At 38.3% G+C, this 24,403-nt stretch overlaps 1 protein-coding gene across 13 annotated transcripts in view; it reads right to left on the bottom strand.

The window, feature by feature from the left end:
- Lingo2 (leucine rich repeat and Ig domain containing 2) overlaps window positions 1–24,403 on the bottom strand; it is a 1,228,899-nt gene that overhangs the window by 561,738 nt on the left and 642,758 nt on the right. Inside the window, exon 7 of one of the 13 annotated variants that reach the window (XM_029476367.2) lies at window positions 16,149–16,251. The exons of the other annotated variants lie outside the window; for them this stretch is intronic. The gene's annotated coding sequence lies outside the window, so the exon portion shown is untranslated. The remainder of the gene's footprint in view (window positions 1–16,148; window positions 16,252–24,403) is intronic. 13 annotated transcript variants of the gene reach the window in all.

Raw genomic sequence — 24,403 nt, 5'->3', positions numbered from 1 at the left:
AAGAAATTGAAATTGTGGTCATATTTCAGAAATCAAATTATACAGAGCTATAAGAAAGAAAAAAACATGCTGAATTCAAAGGAATGAAAATTGGATTAGCCTGAGATATTTTAGAAGTTTCAGGGGAAGACTGAAGATAAAAGTGTAATGTCTTCAAAAACTCTGAACCCAGAAAATAGATGTACAAAGGTATTTTATGACTTTCTACCTGGGAACTGAAGTTCCTTTTCTTCTGAAAAGGAACTTGTTCAAAACAAAACAAACTATAGTCTAGCAAAATGCAAAGAAAATATAGATAAATGTAAAGAATCTATAAAACATTTTAGGCAAGTTTGTTATCACTATAGTCCATATGGAAATATATGTGATACATCATATTCAAATTATTAGTGGTAAGAAACAATTTATCTTAACTTAGGGTTAGCAAGGCATCTGGAAGGTGATGCATACTGTTTTATTCTGTCTGGATATAGGCACTGATTCTAAGTAATTTCAAACGTTGGCAAAATCATGGAATCAGCATGAGTGTATGCTATGTCCTCAATATAGCATATATGTTATGATTATGTAACTTAGTGTTCTCGTGAGACTCCTAATAATGGGAGTGTAGAAGGCAGGCTGCTTTTGAATTTTTTTCCTTCTTTTGAGATCCTTTTCCTCCTACCAGGTTGCCTTGTACAGTCTTGATGTGAAGGTTTCTGCCTACTCTTGTTGTAACTTGTTATGCTTTGTTTGGTTGATCCTTCTGGGAGGCCAGCAGTTTTCTGAATGGAAATGGAGGAGGAGAAGATCTGGGGAAGTAGGGAGTAAGTGGGAGAAGTGGGGGACCAGAAATCGAGGTTGGGATGTATTGTATAGGAGAAGAATAAACAAATAAACAAACTGATCAAAAGTGTAAGTCACTCAGGTCTGTTGGCACAGGGCTAAAGTCCCATGGCTTAGGGAGCAGGGCTTTAAGAACCTGAGAACAGCCTGCGTTACATAGTGAGTCCCAGTGTGGCCAGGGTGACATAGTAAAACCCTGTCACTCAAAAAAGAACGAAGTATAACTAAAGATTACTCCCACCAGAGTGTACCAGGGTAAAGAAGTTGTGAATAGGCAAGGCACAGTGCTTGAACAGAGCACAGAGCATCCCATAAATCTCACCTAAGTATTAAAGAAGAGAGTCGGTGAAAGGAGGCATAACAAGTGGGTGTGGGTGTGTGAGGGGGAGATTACCTAAGCTTAAGTAGTGAATGAATTCATAAAAGAAAAGGTGACCACTGTGATGAGAACATGATTGGTTAAATTTCACCTTTAAAAGAAAGAGACTCAATTTCAGGACAGGGGGCAGAGAGAGGCAGACATAGATGGGGGGTGGAGGGTCCAGGTTTCAGTATGCTACTTCAGAAACTCACACTCATTCATATATCCATACAGATATATGTAGGTAATACTCTTTTAGCTGAAAACTGCCACACTTATTTATGACTCCTAGATTTCTGTGACACCATCCTGCGCTGGTCTGTGTCCTTAGTGGCGGTATACCAGTTGCTATTATTTGAAAATTCATAATAAACCCAATGCTTTATGATTCACAACATTTTCATGTCTGAGTGAAATTTTATAAAAGAAAAATACCTCGTCAATAAATTTAAAAAGCTAATCAACTTTAAGAGTCAATGTGGTGGTATAAAATTAGTGTGTGACAATTTTCTGAATTAAGTGTTAAAATTTAAAAAGAAAAGGAGAGGGTGAGAAGGAAGCTTTGAAGATGGGACCAAATGGGGACAAAAGAAAGGGAAGGGAGGGGGAAGGAAGAGAAAGAAAAAATGGAAGGAAAGGAGAGAGAGGAAGGAAAGGGGAGAGGAAGGAAATGGGAGAAAGAAAGGAAAGGGGAGAGAGGAAGGAAAGAGGAGAGAGGAAGGAAAAAGAGAGAGGAAGGAAAGGGAATAGAGAAAGGGAGGGAACAAGAAATTAGGTGGAAGAGAAAACAGCATAATAGGAAAAAATGAGTTGATACTAACTCCAAATTTTAGTTCTCACATTTCAAAATGAGAGAAATAGAGAAGAGAGGAGAGAAGGTGGGTGTTGGGGGGGGGGAGAATGAGAATGGATAAGAGGAAAGAAATGGAAGTGGAGGGAAAGGAAGAGGAAAGAGAATGGAGATGAGTTGGGAGAGGGGAGAAATAACTTCTCCTACGGCCTCTCCTCTTTCCCCAGGACATTTCAGGTCTGCATGATGACAGTCTGATCTCTACAGGCCGATCCTTCCCGTTCCTGCCATTCCATGCTCCAAGACAGTGCTACTCACTGTCCCTTACACACCAGATTATCTGCATCTCTTCTCTCTTCCAAGTACGTACAGTAATTTTTGTCTTATCAAGTCAGTACTATACATGGTTCTTTCCAATGTAAGTACTGATGATAGACGTTTCTGGTTCTCCACCCAACATTCAGTCACAAATAGATGGGAGGAAACCTAAACTAAATACATCTCAAAATGAACACACACACACATATAATGAACACACACACACATATAATGAACACACACACACACATTTGTCACCTGGGCCCTCATAGCAAATTTTTCTGAACAGAGAAGTGTTATTTGTTATGCAGTATGCTTGGTTGAGAAAATAAACTTTAAAGTCAGAAATTAATTAAAAGAGCTGATAATAGCACACAGCTCTCGAAATGGCTTATAATTTCATACAGTGGGACAAGCCAATAAACACAGCAGAGAAAACCATTCTTGATACGCAAGTATTGCTTTTTAGTGCCATAAAAATGTACTTTCGGGAGAGTAGCACATTATAGTTTAAGTGAAGCTCTTCATTAGATGGTATGAGAAAATGAGGCATGAAAGGAAGATGGAAAAGCCTCCTTAATAGTTCCTGTGCAGATAATGTAGGCCAAAGACAATCAATAGCCATGGCTCATTTATTTTATGTCCTTGAGCACTTAGAGGCAAAATGTTAGTGTTTGCTATCCTGTTGGCTTTCTTTGCTCTGCATCAGTAATGAAAAAATGGATTTGCATGCTACAGTGTGAGTTTTACAAATATAACTCAAGCAAGTAGTTATTGTTAACTAATATGGAAAGAAGTACCTTCTGTATTATTTTGGGTCCATTACATATTACCTTTGGGTCCATCTAAGCAGTTCAGATAATAAATTTTTCTGTCTCCTTATTGAGCAAAATACTTGACACATAGGTCCTGTTTACATTATAAAATTATACTAAATGAACTCACACAATTAAAAGAATTTCTTAAGATATCATATATATATACATATATATGATATCTTAAGAAATTCTTAATATATATATATATATATATATATATATATATATATTCAAAACAGGGGTTCTCTGTGTAGCCCTGGCTGTCCTGGAACTCACTCTGTAGAGCAGGCTGACCTCAAACTCAGAAATTCACCTGCCTCTGCCTCCCAAGTGATGAGATTAAAGGCATGCAACACCACTGCCCAGAGATATCTGATATTTTTAGATAGATTGTTGTAGATAAAAGCCAGTCATTAAATCAATATAGTCAATATTCTGCTAAGTTAATGACTTTTGAGTCTGTTAATGTTTCCATCAGCAACATACTGTTAGGTATCCTTTATGATGTTCAGGTACCATAATCCCCCTTCCATTGAGAACCCAATAGCATGCAATAGATGCCTACACAATCAAAATGACATTTATTTTATATAACTGACATTCTTTGGAGAATAGAAGTTAAAGAAAACAATCTTCAGTGAGTAGTTTCTTAGAAGTCACCTTTACCAGCAAGGCATAGTTGTGTACATCAATGATCTATAAAGGAGATGGAAGTAGGAAGAGAAGCAGACCAAAGCCAGTGACAACCATATAGTGAGCTTCAGGCCAACTTCAGATCCACAATGACATGAAGTCAAGGGTTGGAGACTGTGGATCAGTAGTAGATTATTTGCTTAGCATGACCAAGTCACCGGATTTGATCTCTAGCACTGAAAAAGTAAAACAACAAAGCTTCAGGTTTGTATAAAGAGAGGAGGATTTAGCTGCTCTATAATAAAATGAATATATCCTTCTTTTATATATTAAAACCATAAATCTTCTATTAATTATAAATCAATTATGAGTGATATGAGAAGTAGACTTTTAAACAAGGTTAAACATATGCTTTGAATTCAGGCACAATTTGGTATTAGTCAACAGTAAGGTTAAGAAACTCTTGCTAAGAGAATGGGAGTAGTCAGTGTCTTCCTCAATCAGAAACCTTCAAGGTGTGGTCTTCAGGTCCAAACTGGTGGTGACATCAGGGAGACATATGCTGACAGTATAAGAACTGTCATAAAACACCAAGGGGAGGTTAAAGGAAAGAGAAACACTGGTCAGTCAGTAAACTGTCAGCAACAGAGGAAGAGCTAGAAAAGGCATCCTTGTATTAGCAGAATTCAGCAGCGGTCTGCTCTGGAGGATATCTTTTGTTCCTAAAAATACTGAACAAATCTTCCTACAACACAAAAGCTGCCAGCAAAGGTCAGCTCAAAGTTGTACGTAGTCTACAAATGTATTGTCATTTCACATTATATCTTAAAATATATTTTTAGGAAACAGCTTTCTTAATGACTCAATTTCAAAATTCAAAGAAAATATTATGAATACTACATTTTTTTAAAAAAGAAAAAAAAACTTTCCTCTCTCATTTTTCTATATTTCCTCTTACATTTAGTGTTGGTTAACATACAAAGCACTCTGCTAGACGCCTGTTGAGCATCAAAACCTCACAGGTACATTTAGTCACTCTATATTCAAAAATCACAGGAACAGACGAAGCCAACTGAAACACAGACTGCTGGTCGGGTCTATTGTACAAAGCACAGTCAAGGAAGCCCAGGCTTGCAGATCCAGAAGACAGAAATGCAGAAATCACCAGGAGATAGAACATATCCCATGGTAAAATCTTGTCTACGTTGCAGCTGGAGAGATGGCTCATTGGTTAAGAGCATTGGCTGCTCTTCCAGAGGTCCAGGGTTCAATTCCCAGGAAACACACAGCAGCTTGCAACTGTCTCACAGTTCTGGGTTATCTGACACTATCACACCAATGCACATAAAATAAAATGAAAAATGTGAAAACAAAACAAAAATAGTAGTCAGATTTTACACAAGAGACAAGACAGAAACCAGGGCTTGGAAAAAAGATCCGGAGGATGGGGGGTGGGGTACGAAAAGTAAAGCTATTGACAAGAGCAGGATGTAGCAATGAGGAAACTGTAGTGGATTTTGCTGAGGATTCAAGTCAGGGAAAGATAGACACCAATTGTTATATTCAACATGAACCAATCCAAGAGATGGCCCTGGAAAGTAAAAATGAAATGAGCCTATTGATGAAAGGAGTAATTCAAGGAAATCCATTGGTCCCTAAGACATACTGGCTAAGCACAGACTGCTATAATCACTTGAGCACTATTATTAAACAAGGTATGTGATGTTTGAGGAACATTACCAAAACTTCACTCCTGAAAGCATAAACTAAAATCGGAAATAAACTTATTGTCTTGCTACTAATGGAACAAAGAAGATATTGAATACAAAGAAATTAACTTGAGTATGGCCAAAGGTAAAAATAATAAATATAAATTAAATGTTCCTCAGCTGTTTAACCCTTAGCTGTAATCTGACAACATTCAAGGATTCAGGTAAACTGGGTGGAGAAAGAAAGCAACTTTGCTAGATACCATTACATTTTCTATGTAAAAAAAAAGGTTTACACAGTTCATACAAATAAGAGTTTATTCAGTCACAGTCTTAATTTGTGACCAATTACACACTGAATTGCAAAATTGTGTTTTTATGAGCTAGATCTTATAAATATTTAGTCTGTATCATTTGTTAGAAATGGGTCAAGTGATAATTTCAAACCATATTAAACAAATATCCACTAAAGATAGAGGGCTTTTGTTCCCTCAGGGTTTCAGAACATAAATATTACATTCATGTTCCTTTTTTGACCCTGGGGGTAGCAATTCTAATTTAGTAACTACTATATGATCTGCATTTGCAAATATGAGTCTAGAACACAGTGGTAGGACAAGATAAACTAATCTTCAGATTTATATTCAATTCAATTTTATATTTTCCATTAACTTTTAGACTACATACCACTTATTATTTTATTTCCCTGTTTTCTAAATATCTTTCTTAGTATATCAATAGGAAATAGAGTTTCTTTAGAGGTTGGTGTGGGAGTTATTTCTTAGAAACTATGACCACTCAAAAATCACTGATGACATTAATTAGGTAGCCTTCCTCTTAGCATCTACCTGAGAGTAAGTTACTTCTATGCAAGAATGGGCAGAGCCTTCCCCCAACTATTAGCAAGTAAATATCATTAATTTTACTATTTTCTGAAGGAAACATCAATCCCTCCAATAGTAATAACAAGGAAATGCCACCAATATACTTACTTCAAGTTGCTTTAACTACATATTGTGAACCATGGGGAGCAGGGCTGAACAAAAGTGTGGTCCAGGTATGTGCAAACCCCAGAAACCTCACCTTGGCATGAGCTACCTCTTGAGAGAGAGTCTGTTCTTGCTGTGCTCACTGCTGCCTATGGTCTCTTTCTCTATCAGCTGTCTTACTTTGTTTCCCTCTTAGGATCCACTGGATTTTGACTCTTGGCCTATAATGGTAGGGGAAATGGAGGCTGAAGGGAACTATAGCATAGTTATATTTGACTTAATATCAATAGTCCATCTCAAGTAACTCTATTTTAAAATTCATACTCAAGCAAACAGTCTACACAAAGCTCTTGCTGCATGTTTTACTGACTCATCTACATTAGGTAAGTCATAGCTTGGAGGCTCTAGTTCAGAATTTATAACAAAATCAGGAACATCGTTACTTCAAAGAAGAGTAGGGAACACATAGTAAGCACAAGGTGAGAAAAGAGAAATGGCTCTCCTGTTAGGATTGACAATAAGAATATCAAGTGAAATTAAGGGTGAACTAGTAAGAAAATTCTGAAATACTTTTTTCTTGTGTGGAACATGGGTTGTGTAGAGACACACACAGATACACAAATATAGACACACACATACACAGATACACATATACATTCACATACAAGGTGATAATTAAAGAGGGTAGGTTGTCTTTGGGGAAAGGGGAACGTTATAGTAGAGGATAGCAGGAGAGGGTAATGCAGAGGGAATATGATTAAACTATATGATACACTTGAATAAACTTATTACAAAACCCATTGCTTTGTACACCAAATACACATGAATAGCTTTTAAGGGGATTAGCTTTTCTTGGCATTATTCTATATCTGATTATATCTTTAAGGAAGACAATACATATTCCTCAGTCTGTTATAAGAAAAATCTATCCTCAAAGGATCTGTACTGAGAAGATCTCCCTTCTGAGAACCCTGGTTATGAATCTAACCCAGAATTGTACTTTAGGTATTTGAATGAGTTGATAATTCAAATACAAATTGAAGGAGTTTGTCATCCTTCCTCTTTTCATAATGGACTTGAACATTTGTATTGACAGTAAGGCCGAGTTTGGTGATTTGAATATACTTGGCCTATGGAAAGTGCTACTATTAGGTGTGGTTTTGTCAGAGTAACTGTGTCACTGTGTGTCACTGTGGGCTTTGAGGACTCCTAGTGATCAAACTCTGCCCAGTACAGAACAGTATTCTCATAGCTGCCTTCAGATCAAGATGTAGAACTCTCAGCTTCTCTTCTATCGTCATGTCTATTTGCATGCTGCAAGGCTTCCCACAATGATAATGGACTGAACTTCTGAATCTAAGCCAACCCTCATTAAATGTTGCCTTTATAAGAGTTGCCTTGGCCATTCTGTCTCATCACAGCAATTAAACCCTAACCTAAGATTCAGAGATAAGCACAACATGATAGTAAGGAAATGAAAATCTTGTATGTTTGATTCAAATTTCACTAGACCATGCATTAAATCACATGTGATATGAGAGAATGTATGCTCAGGAATTAATAACAGCAGTGTCAAGGCAGGGGACACCCAATAGCTGTCAATTGTACAGTACAAGAAAATGATTCATTTAAATTGTTTATAAAAAGCTTCTACTGTGGATATATAATCAGAATCAACTCATTGCCAAAACAGCACAAATAAGTCCTGGTGTCTGCTAAAGAATTTCACTGAAGTGTAACATTTGGTTGCTTAGAGCTAAGATGACAGTGACAGGTTCACTGTGAAGATAGCTTTTCGAATAATATATTTTGTCATATTTGGAAGGAATAATAACAGGTATTCAGAACAGTTTTCCTCAGTGAGTGGGTTGAGTATATGTGAGGTAATTCAAGATTTAGAACTACAAAAAAATGTAGACTTGGCTTTCTTAAAGCACTAGTTTAAGACTCAATAATGACATAAAAACTCACTGCCTATATTCCTCTAATGTTTTATTGGTGTCTTGTTTTGTCCATAAGTCATTATTTTAAGAATATCATTACATCTATTGGGATGCCTGTAAATTACCTTCTTAATACTCATTATTGACACCAGCAAGGAAAATGAATGCTTTCTTGTATATGCTATTTTATAGAGCTTAAAAAAGCAGGTGATTTCACTCAGATGACTTGAAAGATCACTTGTAAATGCACCTTCAGTCAGGCACACACAAAGTACCAGAAGGAAGCCCTTCTTGCCAATGACCTTATTTATTAAGCTTGCCTTTCTACTTCCTTTGTATTTTTCTTTTCATATAAAAAGTCAGCTCACATGTGACATGGTTTTTCTTTTCTCCTTACATACAGTTATATTTACCTAAGCCCTGGACTTTGTTTTCTGTTGATCCTTATATTTTGTGTTGGATTTCAGAAGACCTCCATCAGAAAGGTGGTTATTTGGATCTTTTATTTACAATTTTTGGGGAGTGAGGCTGATAAAAAAAATATTTCTATGGTAGGCTAAATATTTCTGTTTTCAAACAAAACAAAAGTGTTTTGTAGAGTTAAGAAATCATGAGACTAGAAAGCAAGGAATTTTCTCTCTCTCTCTCTCTCTCTCTCTCTCTCTCTCTCTCTCTCTCTCTCTCTCTCTCTCAATTAACACTTGCTCTTTGGATTAGCTTATCACCTAAGCATAGTTGTCATAATCTCTAGCACAGAAGGGACCTCACAGAGACACAGCAGACTTTCATCAAGCAGGATTCAACAAACATACCAGAGACTCTAGGATACAATACTTGAACTTCCTTCAGCCTAGGGCTCACTGTCCTATTGTTTTTACATAGGCTCTTACTTCCCAGTTTACAAGTTAAAAACTAATCCCAATGTCAGGGTGTGTCCAAACTTCTCCTATTGCTGCTCTAGGGGCTTAAGGTCTCTGCAGCTTAAATCTGACATTGTTCTCTATATGAGATAAGAGATAGAAATTCAGTCATTCTCTCCATCTTTATGGCTTATAATGCCTCTGAAATATATTAACTTTGAACTCATTTTGGAAGAATGTTCTTCCCTGTCTGATATATTTTCCTGTCTACCTATCCCACATGTCAGCATTTAGAACAATTTTCACTAATAAAGGTGATAAGGTGTTCAAGTACTACTCATGGAATATGTTCTGTGTATCTGCTAAAATGATGTATTTCTAGATAGAGCCCCAAAAGGATTAGCAAATGGGTAAATGAGGTGGGCACACAGGCATAGCGTTAACCCTACAATATTTCTCTCCCTTTCTGTAAAATGGAAATGAGCCTTTAATGAGGCAGGAAGAGAAGACTTAACAGAAACAAATCTTCACCATCCCTTGATCTTAGATTTCTAGCCTTCAAGGGTGGAGAAATACAGTCTACAGTCTAGGCCAATAGATCTGTGGCATTTTGTTATGGTAGACCTGATACACACACATATGAAGTCCAGATTTTGGTTGTGTTAATATTTTAACAGAAAGTAAGATAATTCAGTTACAACAAATGGTACTTATGTAGTGCCAGTTGCTTGGCCTGAAAAATAATAGATTCTTGTATGCAGCTTGCAACTCTATATTTTAAAGTATCCAATTAGTAATTCTGGCTTGAAATGTAAAAGACGTAAATACCTCTGTAGTAAATTAGACACTTGTTCTTAATTTACTGAAAGAAGTCCAGAAACACACACACACACACACACACACACACACACACAGACATATACACACAGATACCTACACACACACTACACAAAAACACACATATGCACACATAAACACATACATACATATACATACAAATACACACACAAACTTACAAAAACACGCAAACACACACATACTCACATATAGACATTTTTATCTTCACATGTAAACTTCATTTGTTGTAATACAATCATATAAAATTTTGCAGAAACAGGTTATTCTAGCTTTTTCACCCATCTATTCCTCCATATATTTATTCATTCATCTATGAGTCAACATAATTTGTATTTGTGGAATAACTACTATAGGATAACTGCAGGTTAAATTGTTACAGTTTGAAATTATAGATGCAAATAAATATATTATTTCAACACTTATTTACTTGAAATAGAGAATCACTCAGCATCCCTGACTAGATTTCTTTACATAGACTGGACAGGCCTTGTATAGAGAGCTGCCTGTCTCCACCTTCTAAGTGCTGAATTAAAGGCATACAACATGACATCAGTCTAAAAGATGAATATTCTTTTGTTATCACAGTGTCTGAAATCTACTCTATTTCCTTTGGGGGGGGGGTCAATACAGGGTTTCTCTGTATAGCCCTAGCTGTCCTGGAACTCACTTTGTAGACTTCAAACTCAGAAATCCACCTGCCTCTGCCTCCTGAGTACTGGGATTAAAGGCGTGAGCCACCACGCCCGTTTTTTTTTTAATTTTTTCTTTCTACTCTATTTCCTATATCTGTATTGAAACCACTTCACTTTTCATTCTAAATTGATCTAAAATCTCTCAGGTTATTTTTGAAAACATAAAAATATAAATTATAGCCAAATTTTGCCATAAATACTTTTTCTTTTAAAATTTTATACTTATTATTTGATCATATTTGTGTGTGTGTGTGTGTGTGTGTGTGTGTGTGTGTGTGTGTGAACATGCTATGGCATACATGCAGAGGTCAGAGGATGATTTGTAGAAGTTGGTTTCCCCTTTCACCAATGGTATGACTAGGTATCAAATTCAGGTTGCTAGGGAGGTGGCAAGTGTCTTTACCCACTGACCTGTCTTGCCAGCCCAACTTTCTTCTCATGTTCAAGATAAACATCTTCAAATATGTTCCTATATTCCCTTTAGTAAAGGAAAAAATAGAATCTGATAAGAAGTAATCTTCAAAACAGTGAGGAAAACCTGTATTGTGAAAAGAGTCTATTTGCTTGAAGTTCTTGCCCCCCCCCCCCCGAGTGTGGAAGCTTTGGGGATTGTTAGGGATTGTGTCCAAATGGCCTTAGCGATACTTTAGTATCTTCACCAGGAAGAGAGTAGGAGATACAGTCAAGCTTTAGCAGATGGTTTTAGAAACGACAGAGAAGGAACACTTGCCACCCTTGATGATTCCATTCTTTGGCAAAGATAATCCAGCCTTTGAGTCTTCCAGAGCTCCAAATCTTTCAACTCTGGAGAAGCTAAATTCTGAACACTTCTTTTCTGAGGCCAAAATAGTGCTACAATTGTGTTTAATTCATAGAAACAATGTAAGCATTAAAGGAACACAATATGGTCGCAGCACAGAGGGGAGAGTACCTGACTCTCATCAGCAGCCTCTGTGGTTGCTAAGTGGCTGACGTTGCTGCTCCCGCTACTGTACTGAAAACATTCTATCCTAAGGAGCATTACCTTATGCTAAATAGCTCTTCATTTAAATTAGAGCCCAGACTGGGTAGCAAACACCTGTGTTCTTTCTCTGTCAGACTTTGGGGGGGGCATTCAGAAATATTTTAAAATGACAAAACCTATCTCTACTTATTTTATTTTGCTTTCCCAAACATTAGCCAGGATGCCGAGAGGAAGTAAATTTGAAGCGACGCCAGCACCGTGGCAACACATACAACTTGATAATCAAGGTGTGGAAACAACTTGGCAAATATCACTTAGGCCCTTTCATGCCTGGTAGGCAGAATAACTACCTCAATTTTTCAAGGTGATTAAGCTGATTAAGTAAGAACACTGTGATTCTTCATCCATTCATCTTCACTTAACCAGATGGAAAGGCCTTTGCCAGAGACAAACGAATCTGAGGCCTGAAACTCAATCCTCCATTTCTTCTTCTTGCCCACCCTAACCACAGCAGAAGGCCTTCCCAGAGACCTTGACCTTTACTGTAACTGATTCGGATGCCCTCTTTTATTCTGAGGTGTTCACCTCTTCTTAATTGAAACTGTTTAAGAGACTTTCTAGGAAAGGAAGATAGGATGCTCGCTTTTGAATGGCATTTAATCACTCCTTTCAATCAGTTCACATGTTTATTTATGAGAAATCCCTGTACCTGTTAAATGTTGAATTAAAGGGATTGGAGGGGAGACACAATTTTAGGAAAAAAAAAAAAACCCTCAGAAAAGAGCCTTACCTGAAACATTTATGAACATCTATTGCAAACACTCTTAAAAAACGGTAAATTGCATTTTAATTATTTTTTAAATGTGCTGAGATTAGAGAGCATTTGGAAAGCAGTCATCTAGAATTGAGGAGGTACAAATTAATCACATGGTTACATTGAATATTCAAAAATTCAGGGATCCTTAATGGAGCAGTCATAATTTTCAAGCAACGTTAGAACTTCTTGGCACATGCTCCGGGCTGCTCAGAGCACATTTTCACAGTGAGGAAATGTTTACGCAGCAGCCTATTTCCTCCCATAGAAGCACAATGAAAACTCAAACACAATAAATCATTCCCCAGGAAGAGGGACTCAAATGCCACAAGTGCTTTGATTCACTCTGCTTCAGGAGTAGAATTTATAAATTGAAGAACTTTCAAATTCGTGAGAACACAGTACTTTGGAAATGAGAAAAGCAAGGCCAATTGGATCCTGGGATCTTATTTGTGTGTCGTTCTGCATTAGCCTTGGCAGCCAGTCACTGGCGTGACCAATAGGCTGCCAAAGTATGATGTATGCTACAGTTAACCTCATCTCCTAACCAGCAGGGGGCCCTCAGGGACATGCAGACTTCCAAAGGGTCTCCCAAGTGTCCCTGCACTGTCACTCCAGGATAAAAATGAGATGAATGAAATTGAAAGTTGAAGTGCATTAATTCTGGCTCTCCGATTGCCACATCAAGAAGAAAATACAGGATTTCTACTCCACAGGCTGATTTCCCTTTCTTCCTACTGTCAGTCAAGTGGATTTGTCGCTTTGAATAAGGAGCCATGCAGAGTGGTAGAATACAACGCCCTGAAATAGGACCCTTTGACATGTGGACTACTGGGGGTTAAAAAGCACATGAGAAACAGCAGATGCAAGAAAGACATCCCAATCTTTTTTCCTGCCTGAAAACAGGAGATAAAACTCTCCCATGGAAGATCTCCCTTGCACAAGACGAGTCTTTTGATGAGTAGTTCAAAGCTGAAAAAAAAAATGTGTTCAAATAACTCTCATCTTTTGAGCTTTTGCTCATAATTTAGCTGCTTCTACAGCGTTTATTTTTCTTTGTGCAACTGCGGATGTAACAGCAACTGTAACTGGTTCTTTGAGTCTTTACTTCCTCTGGAGGACTCCAGTGCTGAGTAATACAACTCGTTCCTCTTTTAGTCTATCTTTCCCTATTCTCATGAACATATTTAGCTAGGAATGTAATTGTATGTGTTTGTTACCTTTTCCTAGGTCCTGTACATGCATTTATTTATATTTTGTCATCTAATGCAACAGCAGAGTGACATACAACTGCCGTAAGTCCACGCTGTCACTCTAGAGAAAGGCTGACCTTTTTTTCTTCTGCTAAAGATTTCTGTTTTAAATATTTCTTATTTGGCTTCCTATGTACCTACATGTTCACTCTGTTTTTATAATTGTTTAATCAACCTTTTCAGGTTTGTATTAAATGAAATTTTCATTTTCCTGCACTAGAACACTCATTTTGCCATCTCTTGTTGTTTTGTTCTATTTATTTTTGTTTGAAAAAAAAACTATATTTCACATAGTGCATGTTGTTGGCTATTTTTCTTGTAAAGTATATTCATTTACTTTGAAATTCTTTTTTAACATGTATTTTATTATTTTTAAAATCAATTTCTGATGTGAGTTTTTTGTTGTTGTTGTTGTTGGTTTTTTTGTTTGTTTGTTTGTTTGTTTGTTTTGTTTTGTGTTTTTGACAAGGTTTCTCTGTGTAGCCCTGGCTGTCCTGGAACTCACTCTGTAGATCACGCTGGCCTCGAACTAAAAAACCTGCCGCCTCTGCTTCCCGAGTGCTGGGAATTAAAGGCTGTGCCGCCACCACTGCCCGGCTCCTATGTGACTTTTTACATCATTTCTACTACCTACCTCCAATTTGTTTCATGTTGCTCTAACTCCTTCTATACTTACTGACCTTCAATTATTAGTTATAAATATTTCAGGTTTATTTTGAGAAGAAAATATTAGTTTATGTTTGTCTTGCTCTCATTTCTTCTGTATCCTTCCTCTCTCAGAGACTTATCAGTGACTCCATTCTGCACTCTGAATGAGTGCTAGACCCAGATTATAGGGTTTGATTATTTGTCTAATGGTCCTTAACTTAGCTTCAACCTGATATCTGTTTCTTTATAAATCTGGACTATCTCAGTGTTTTATTCTTTCATAAACATGAATTCATTGTAGATGAATAAGGCAGTCTTCTGAGATCCATTCTATTCCACTTTTTGTCATTGTCCTCCTAAGCCTCACTCCCATCAGGCCCAAAGCTTTCCTATTCTTGGTTTTCTAATGATCCTATAGTCAAATCTTTTAGGCAGATCATTTACAAAATTCTGTGTCAGAATTCACAGCCACGTTCTGTTCTCCCTTCACTCTGAGCCCTTCCTCAACCAGAAAAATATCTGCTTGAAAAGTCATCCCTCTGTTTATTTATCATTCCTTTTCTCTGAGCTATGACAGGCACTACCAGGAGGATGAGGAGAAGAAAGAAAGAGAGATACAGAGACAAACATACAGACAGACAGAGACAGACAGACAGAGAGAGGCAGAGAGACAGAGAGAGAGGAGGGATCATGGGAGAACAGAAGGTCTTCAAGGAGACATCATGGACCAATGGCTCGTGCCAGAGTGATATGCTGCCCCAGGACACCAGACTACTAATGCAGAAGTAAACCAGAAAGTTTCAAACAGCACATTTTCAGGGAGCACATCTGGCAATTAGAGATTTAGATTAAGGGTAATGTTCAAGTAATTGTGCAGAACCTAATAAATAAATACCATAAATCAAGTCTCATTCCTTTAAATTTAGATGAGGAAAAGATTAATATATATTCATCTACATTATTCCTTTTGTGTATATGCATGCATGTGTAGATTTCCCTTTACCTATGCCTGATGAAGATGAATAACACTTTCTGGTATCTTCCTTATAAACACTATCCATCTCCTTTGAGAAAGTATCTTTGGTTGGCCTGGATCTTGTATTGTAGACTAAATTGGCTGGTCAGGATCTTTTAGCCTCCATAGCACTAGAATTATAAGCGTATACCACCATATGTACAATTTTACATGGGGTCTGGACATTGAGCCAAGGGTACAGTGTTTATAGAGCACGCACTTTTTCAAGAGAGTCACCTTCCTCCTCCAGGTCTGTGTATTAAAATTATTAACTATTCCTTTCTGAAGCCTCGACAGTTCCTCGCAGTCTAGTCCTAAATCAAAGGAGTAGTTATAGATGCTTCCTTATGTTTTTTCTTTCCTTCAGGATCGCCAAATTAAGTCCATCTGGCATCCATCTGGCACCTACATAGACCATAAATTGACATTAAACAATATGATAACCCATTCCTTCTATTGACACACTGGATTTGTGGAAAAAAATCCTATATGTAAGTTGAAACTAATAGAAGCCAACTTTTATCACTTATAAACATATATTTTTCTAATACAGATTCAATACTTGAGGAGACTGAGATTATAGCCACATTTTCCCCATATATTATTGTTTAACCTACGTATCTCTTACTTCAGACAAAATTAAAGTTTTACATCTTACCTGTTAATACATGTCATGTATCCATGATAGTGTTTTTTTTCCTACATTTGCAATTTGTGTCATCAGGCATAACTAGTCCATAGTTACCAACAATGCATTGTCCCTGCACAAAGATGGCAAACATGAATATCACCAAAGTGGCACTTTCTAAAGCTTTAAAACCCTCCTAATCTACCCGTTAGTCATCAGCTCAGATGACGTCAAGTGAGGAATGGTGGCCCACGCCTTTATCCCAGCACTGTGTACCAGAGGTAGAGGTAGCTCTGTCATTTTGAGGCCAGTCTGGTCTACAGGGTGGGTTCCAGAGCAGTCAGAGCTTCACAGAAAGAACAAGTCACACACACACACACACACACACACACACACACACACACACACACAAACCCCACCAAAACAAAACAAAACAAACCAACCAAACAAACAAACAAAAAAAACAACAACAAAAAACAACCAAAAACCAAAAAAGCAACCAACTAATTAGTAAGTAAATTTTTTAAAATATAACAGATCAATTTTGAATACATTTATTTACTATTACCATTCTAGCTACTGGGTTTACTATTCTTTTGGAGATAAATAAGAATTTCAAAAGCACATTTGCTGTAAAAAAAAAAAAGCTAAATGTGATTGGTTAGAAAAATGATGTAAATATATAATACAAGGAATACTGTTAGTTTAAACACCTGCTATTTTCTGATTTATAGGTCAAGAATATAAATGTACACAAAGAGAGAGACAAAGAGTAAATATGAAAATAGAACATCATAGAATATATGTATACATAAAATTTCTAATCCTATTTCTCCTTTTAATTAGTTGCTCAGTCTTGTCGCTATTAAAAAATAACTCTGGACATCATTTCTTTCTTCTTTAAAATATGTTTACACTTGTCACAGAAGTTATTGCTTTAACATGATATGACTGAAGGTGGAGACATCAGTGAAAAGTGTTTCTTAACATAATGAAATGGAGGAAAAGGGACTTGGGGTAGGAAGGAACATGCAAAACGACCCTGTGAGACAAGGTGAACTGAGACACAGAAGAGGAGGTAGCCCCGAAGCAAAATGCCTGTGAACTACACGTTTGGATCAGACAGCTCCAGATGTGTTTAATACTGCAAGGATAGTGATGGAGATGATGATGAAGATAACACAGAATATTGTACTACAGCAATACATCAGGATGTACCATCTGCCATTCCATTTTGAGCAAATCATCCCTCAGGCAATAACTACACTTGCCAGGTTTCATACAACGTAAAGTACAGTTTTGTCCAAATTAAAAAAAAAAAAAAAAAAAGCACCTAAAATTGGAATGCCTTTGCCCCAGCAACAACAAAAAGAGAGTGTAATGTCTCCATAAATATGCTAATTTCCCATGTCCTATCAATCAGTATAAACATAAAGGCCTGTGCACAGGTTGACCCAATTAACATTGTGCTGGTGGTTCTTTCAAATATTAAATAATACTTTTCCCAGATGAATTGTATGAAAGGAGTGAAAGCTGCAGGCACCTCAGATTCGGGGTGGGGGTTGGGGATAAAACCTATAAAAGAGCTTAATGTTATTTTCAATCACAATAGTAAAAATCAATAACACATTACAAAAAGACAATATCTGTTCCATGTTATACAATTTAAGTTAGTAATATAGCACGTACAATTGATTTCCTTTTGCCAACTTCTGATCATGATAAACTTCTCGTGTCTTCACTCCTCCAAATTTTACTTGCTTATACTTGGCTATGGTATAACATTTTGAGGGCATAAGCAGAACTTTCTTTTTCCATGTCTCCTTCTCATTTATCATCTGCAAGTACAGCCTTGACAGGTTCTAGGGGATGCATAATCACTTGGGCAGACAGATATAGTAGAGAACGTTTACAGTATCAAATGAAACTTAAGTTTTAAATGAAGATCACAACATTTACTCGTAGTGAAGCCATACAATATGTGCTCTGCATATGGGTGTATGTGGGGAGGGGGGTTAAATCTATGTATTTTTAAATAGAAATTCTTGCAACCTTGTATTTTATCAGGCAACTCGATATCTGAGTTGATGGAGTAAGGAAAATGTGGCTTTGGAGCAAGAATGTTTTAAGCCTTCATCACCAAATGCAAAAACACATGTTTCCAGTCCCTTTATAGGAATTCAAGTTCATTCATACAGCCTGTTTGTGGAGTTATTTGACATCACAGTAGCCTTTAACCCTTCTGTCCTTCATAATCCTTGATATTCTAAGGCACTATCCCTTTGTGTATTCCAAAGTTCCACTGTGCTCTGCCAATGAACTTTTCATTCAAAATACCAAAGTCCTTTTAGGGCACAACTGACAAGTTCCTTCTGTCATTTACTCTTCTTGAAGTCTCAAGAGAAGATAACCTGCACTCATTCTCCCTGAATCTTACAAAAACAAAGGGAATGAACATTTTGGAATTGTGTTGTACAGTTTTCCTATTCTAGGTACAAATAGAACAGTAAATGATACACATAGAAAAATGAATGAACAAATGAAGTAAAAGGGGTGGGGCATGGCTGACTTACGGAGTAGATAGAAGGGAGAAAGCAGGCAGAGGAAGCTGAACATGGCCAACAGACTAAACTGGACCATGAGTTGAGAGAGGGTAAAAGAGAGCAAGAGAGTGAAAACCTGGAGACCAAGAGGCCAAAAAGTCAAAAGGGGCCTGCCTAGACAAAAAAAGCTGGGTTATACAGGAAAGAGTGTCTGGGGAAGGGAAAACCCAGCCTAGTCTTTGAACTGAAGAAATTAGGGTAGAGTGCTTGGTATGCCAGCCAAGAGGACCCTGTAACAGGTAGGAACTGAGGGCTGCTAGGAGAACCACATAGCCAGCAACAGCTTTGATATGTTAATAGCTGTTTGTCCCAGGTTTTGGGAACAGATGAATGAAAATAATAAAGAAAAAGGAGAGGACTGCTTGGAGGTACCGTGGAGAAGGTTTATTATAGATATGAGGGAAAGCAGAGCCAGAGGCACAGACAGAGACAGAAAGATCTGGAAGAGGACTGAGTGAACATGGCCAGACTGAGCTAAATCATGTGAGGCAAGAGGAACAGCACGAGCAAGAGAGATCAAGAGACTTGCTGGTGTAGCCAAAATGGCTGCATCACATAGGGATCAGCCTAGGGGAGTGGCTATAGCTCAGTCCCTGGAAGGAGAGGTTTGGGGTATTGGGTAGGGAGAGAGATGCTGGGGAGAGCCAGCCAAGTAAGACTTGTCCAAGGTTTCTTTGAAACCTAATAAAAATGTTATGTAAAATTATTTGTAGTAACTTGTCAATATATTGTATATTTATTTTCCAAACATGTATTCATTATATTAACATTCTTGAAGAAAATCAAGCCTCAAACTTCATCATGCACTCTTGAAATATACCTATTGAGTATAAACATGCAGTACAGGTCCTCAAGGGTTAAAATAAACAAGCTTCTTAAAAAAAATACTGCACCGTTGCCAATACCAAACTTTCAGAGAGCTAAATTATTCATCTTTATTTGAAAAATATTATGAGCTAACAGCTGAACAAATAAAATAGCATGTTAAAATTGTAGTTATTGGTATCTAAAAGCATGAAAATGGTTTTTAAACTGTTATGAGAGCATTTTACCTTATTCTACAAACTGCTAATGTTCCAGTAAGTGTCAGTCAGATTTATAGAAATGAGGCCAGTGGAAGGGGCAAGATGCTGAACTGAGGGCTGTGACTTTCTTATACATGCAGAAGCCATAAAGTCATACATTTTCAACATTTATTTTACTTTCTGCCTCTGTGTTCTCATCTGAAAAATGGAGTTCTCTTCAGAAAGCTAGAGGACAGAAAGGTGGAATTGATGTCCCCTAAGTAACCCCTCACCAGCTTCCCAACCTCTGTCACCCATAACTGGGTGTAAAATTCCACCCTAAGTACATTACTTCACATTTTATTATCCAGAAATGGTATTAGGAAGAAAAAAATGTATCCCCATTGGAAGACAGGAAGAAAATCACAGCAGACAGAGAGATTGAGAGGTTTTAAGTAAATAATCAGACAAAGCCTTTGTCTCATCCAGCTGAAGCAGGTCATGAGAAAGAAATGCTTCGCCCGGCTTGTTGTTCTTGCTCCTTCCTGGTTCACAGGCTTTGTCTCCAGTTTAAATTTTCCAGGATAAAGAAGGCCCTGGCCACTTAGTTTAGCTTCATGAAGAAACAAGAAACTGGACATTCCCTCAGGACTGGTGGGACTTCTTCATATTTGCATCCAATACATAGTTACCTTGTAGTGGTTCCTTACATAGTTACCTTGTAGTTCTTCACATTTGCAGGGGAGCTGACATGCTACAGGCAGGGGGATAAATTACAGTGAGCCTTAAAGACTTGCTTCTCTTTTTCTAGGCCTTCAAACCAATCATCTCTGAATTTATCTTCAGGATATGAGATAAGAGAGGAAGCCAACACCTAAAGGCTAGGTGGAGAGGAAGAGAAGTGAGGGTGTTTCAGGCAAGCAGGCCTTCCATCCGACTACATAGCCCCCTCCCCCCAGAGTGCTGTCATAAATGGAATTGTTCATCCTGCATTTTTTATGTAGATTTCATCCTTTTAAAATAGATGTTTAAGTGGGCTAGGGAAATGCTCAATGGATAAAGTTCTTGCTGTGCAAGCATGAATTCCTGAGTTTGGCTCCCCAGCACCTATGTAAAAATCTGAGCATGGGAGAACACCTCTGTAGTGTCAGTTCTTTACAATTAAGGAAACAGAGCTGAACTTAGCTTGTAGTCTCCATATGCATGAGAACATACTCACAAGCACAACATTTTGCTCATGTGCACACATTGGCAGTAAATAACATGCACAATATGTCACACACACACACCCATATACATACAATGACATCACCCACCCACCCCTCCCACATCCCACACTTTTAAAAACTAATTTTTAAATTTAATATACATCATGGTGGATGTCATTTTGCCATTCTTGTGCATGAACATTATGCTGTTTTATTCTTGCTAATTCCTCAACATCACACATTTCTAATGACTTTATTGCCTCATGTCCCTTCATGTCCAATCTGCTGTAGCAGCAAAAATGGCTCCAATTTTGACCAAAGGTTGCCCTGTCAGCAATTTCAGTCTGTTAAAACATTCCAAGAATTCCAGGAAAGTTAAACACCTGAGATGTTATCTCACATCTGCAGAAGTGCAATTGTGGCTTTAACAAGCCCCACCACTATCCCCTACCCCCTAAACACACACACACACGGGGGGGGGGAGAGAGAAAGAGAGAGAGAGAAAGAGAGAGAGAGAGAGAGAGAGAGAGAGAGAGAGAGAGAGAGAGAGCACAAGGAGACTGTTGTCAGCTGCTGCAGGTTTAAAAAAACAATCAGCTGATTAAAAGCTCAGTAGAGTCCAGGTGTTCTTTCTTTGTTCCTGAACATTTGGAGGTCCCACTGACTCAGGGCAGCTGGTCCTGGATAGTCCCTAAGATGAGGCTCTGAGATAAGGCCCTTGGTGTGCCTGATTGGGAGGCTTACAGAAGCCCTTAGAGCATGGCTGTCACAAATGAGGAGGTCGCTGATCTGGGACACAAGGGCCAAGTCTGTCTGCAGACTCAGAGAACTGTTCGAGTGTGAGAACGTATTTGTGTGCCCATCAGTTTTGTTGCAAACAGGTGAGCCTGACTGAATACAGTCAATACCCCTCTGAGGTACATGGCATGCCATTTTGAGGATTTCTGCAAGATGGATTACTGAGTTAAGGTGCCACACAGGAAGTTCTGTATTCTGTGCCCAGAAATTTCTGAATTCTATGTAAACTTGAAGGGCCCTCTTTTAGTGTAAAATGGCCAGATATGGAATCAATAAATCCCCAAACTGCCCCAAGATTATAGTGAGTAGTCGCTGAAGATCCTGGTCACCCAGACCTGTTCACCTACTAGGACTGCTGGTCCTCTGACAGCAGGCTCACATTCTACTGTAACCCTCCCTGGATAGAGTGCTACACACTTAAACAGGGCTCTAGCATCTAAGTCAACTGGCCTCTAACTAAGAAGCCTGTTTCCCCAGTTCTGTTCCCAAGGGGGGAAGAAGACTGTCCTCCACCATATCATCCTACACTCACATGATTTGGATTTGAGATGTCCTCTGCTCCAATAGCACCATTTTTTAGAATTTACCCTGCCTTGCTCCTCATCTGGTGTTCTCTGCTTCAGCCAAGCCAAACATCACCTCTGGTTGATCTTCTCTCCTACTAATGGAATTTCCACCTGAGAGAGAGTGGGGGAGGGGGGCAGGTAGACCACCCTTCACATGACCTATGTGTCCTTTTTAACCAATGATCTGTATAACTGAAAGACCCAGAATCCTTCTTTTTTGAAAACTCCAGACCCATATCACTTTGATGGACCCTATTTTTTTTTTTTTCACTCATTATCTAACATGGGCCAACTGCAAGGCAACTCCTAGGCACCCTCTTCACAGCCAAGGAGAGGGACCTAATTTCAACTGTAGCCTTCAAAGCTCTGAAGCAAATGGTGAATATACCCAGACAAAAGTCAAGTATATCTTGCCATAGACTTGACCAAACTAAGACTTTAACACTGACCAAGGTAAGGAAGTTCTAGTGACAATCCCCTACTGACCAGAATGAAAGAAGTAGATAAGACACAACTAACCTCTTGAAGGTGTCAGAAGTTATCTCACTGTGTTTCCAGAGAGCCTCCAGTAGGCTTATTAGAAACGTACCCCCATTAACCGTGATGCTCTAGAAAAACCAGCAGGCTGTTAATATTCCCTCTGTGACATGGTTGGCCCAGACATTTGTGAAAAGTAGCAGAATTTGGAGGGGGTTGAAGGTATGACTAGGCCACAGTTGTAGCTCAAAAGGCTTTCAACAATAGAGATCAAGATGCAAAGAAAGGACAGGAGATTAGCCTGAGTAGTCGTGGCCACTTCGAAAGAAGGAGAAGATAGGGGAGGAAAGTATCACAGGCAACTAATGGAACTCCATGCAGAGCTAAAAGACTACTGCCCTTTTTGCAAGGAAAAGGGACATTGGAAGAATCAATGTCTACAATGTAGGTGGAGAAGAGGAGAAAAGTTTCTTAACTTGGCACAGACTAACAGGGCAGGACTCCATTTTTATGGGCCTCTGGGAGCTCATAGTCACTGAAGAAATTGGGAGTCATACCCTATGGCTCCTGGTGGACGTAGCAGTGGTGCATTTTGTACTGGCTCAGCTCTTGGACACAGGCACCAAGAGGGGCCACTGGAACCTGACCCTCTACCTGAACCATACACACAAAGTAAATCTCAGTCAATGTACTGTGATTTGTTCCTTTCCTGTTAAGCAGGATTGTCCTTAGTCCTAAACCACTAATTGACAGGGATCTGTTAAGAATAATAGGAGTTACAATTACCTTCAAAGAAACTGAAGAAATTCTTTTTTTTAAAGAGCCCAAATCCATCCATCCTATTAACTTGGTTCCCATCTGATAAATATAATAGAAGAGTGTTTTGAAAGCCAGAGAACAGATGATCCTATCTTAGCAGAGCTAATGCAGAAGTTCCCAGAGGTATGGATGGAGAATAATCAGCACCCTCACCCCCACCCAAACTGGCACCAAAACCTGCCACTGGTCATTGTTCAGTTCTTGATCTCAGCTTTGACTATGAAAAGAAAACAATATCCATTCTCAAGACACACCAAGAACACAATATCTAATCTCAAGACACTTCAAGATGGACACCAAAAACCACATTAGTCACTCTAGGGCAGCAGGAATTTTGGTCCACAGTCATTTAACCTGGAATACTCCACTATACCCTAACTTCATGAGAGTTGCCAAAAACTATCAACCTGTTCAGCACTCAAGCAAGGTTATTAGGGGAGTAAGGTTATTTATGCAAATTAAAAATCCCTATTCCCTATTCAACTTATTGGATCCAGGGAAAATTGTTTGCACAGACTTAGATATAAAGGATATTTTTTCTCCTTGTCTCTTATACCTGTAAGTCAGCCTAGATTTGTCTTTGAATGGACAGACTGACAAAGGGTTTAGTGGCCAACTGACCAGGACCCAACACTGCAGAGGTTCAAGAACTCCCCTACTCTATTTGATGAAGCTCTTAGGGTAGCTCACTCAAGTTCAGTGCCAAGGTTTGAGGCTGTGTGATAACTGTACACACACATTTTATCTATAGATATTGCCCATGATGAGGCTGTATATTAAGAAGAGAGTTCTGAGACAAAAGGATGGACC

The sequence above is a fragment of the Mus caroli genome, unplaced genomic scaffold (genome assembly GCF_978045245.1).
Source record: "Mus caroli unplaced genomic scaffold, Mus_caroli_1 scaffold_6, whole genome shotgun sequence".
NCBI classification, from domain to species: domain Eukaryota; kingdom Metazoa; phylum Chordata; class Mammalia; order Rodentia; family Muridae; genus Mus; species Mus caroli.
The sequence above is the reverse complement of the archived record's forward strand: the minus strand, read 5'-3'. Positions and strand labels throughout refer to the sequence as shown.